The sequence below is a fragment of the Myotis davidii genome, unplaced genomic scaffold, assembly GCF_000327345.1.
Source record: "Myotis davidii unplaced genomic scaffold, ASM32734v1 scaffold573, whole genome shotgun sequence".
NCBI lineage: Eukaryota > Metazoa > Chordata > Mammalia > Chiroptera > Vespertilionidae > Myotis > Myotis davidii.
Window position 1 is genome coordinate 4659328 of NW_006285997.1, and position 1238 is coordinate 4660565.

The window sequence follows — 1238 nt, forward strand, 5'->3', positions numbered from 1 at the left end:
GGCTGCCTCCTGCACAGACCCCACATAGGTTGTGCCCGCAACCAAGGTACACGCCCTTGACCAGAATCGAACCTGGGACCCTTCAGTCCGCAGGCCGACACTCTATCCCAGGGATGGGCAAACTTTTTGACTCGAGGGCCACAATGGGTTCTTAAACTGGACCGGAGGGCCGGAACAAAAGCATGGATGGAGTGTTTGTGTGAACTAATATAAATTCAAAGTAAACATCATTACATAAAAGGGTACAGTCTTTTTTTTCAATAGTTTTATTCATTTCAAACGGGCCGCATCCGGCCCACGGGCCATAGTTTGCCCACGGCTGCTCTATCCACTGAGCCAAACCGGTTAGGGCTCAAGTTTATGGTTTTGATGGCAGGCTGGTGGGGTGTGAGGAAGCATTAAGCAACATTTCAGATTTATTATTATTTTCTAAGATTGAGAATTGACCAATGAAAGTTCAATGAAGTCTCTTCAACACTGTGTCTCACAGAAAGAACCAAGTTTTTTAAAATATATATTTGTATTGATTTCAGAGAGAGGAAGGGAGAGGGAGAGGGAGATAGAAACATCAATGATGAAAGAGATTCATTGATCGGCTGCCTCCTACATGTCTCCCACTGGGGACCAAGCCAGCAACCCAGGCATGTGTTCTCGACCGGAATCAAACCTGGGACCCTTCAGTCCACAGGTTGACGCTCTATCCCCTGAGCCAAACCAGCTAGGGCAAGAACAAAGTTTTTAATATGTGCCCTCAGGTGCTGGCATCCCCAGGCTTATTAGCATTTTCTCTGAGCTTCTAATTCTTTTTGTTATTTCAATGAGACTTTTGGAGAGGAGGGCAGAACAAAATACTCTTTAGCTATTTTAAAATGTTATAATTCAGCCTGGCCAGTGTGGCTCAGTTGGGGTCACTGGTTCAATTCCCAGGTTGCAGGCTGGATTTGATCCCCTGTAGGGGGCGTGCAGGAGGAAGGCAAACAATGTTTCTCTTGATGTTTCTCTCTCCCTTCCTCTCTCTCCAAAAAAATAAAAATAAAAAAATCAGTAAAAATATATTTAAAAACAAAAATATTATAATGTTGTAATTCAGTATTTCTTAATATGAAAAGATATTAATGGTATATTGTTACATAAAAAGGCAAATCATAACACTTCATTATAGTATAGTATATTTTTTGGAAAAAATTATGCCTATTCATAAAAAATAACTGGAGTGTGCTCTCCCTCCTGGGAGCATG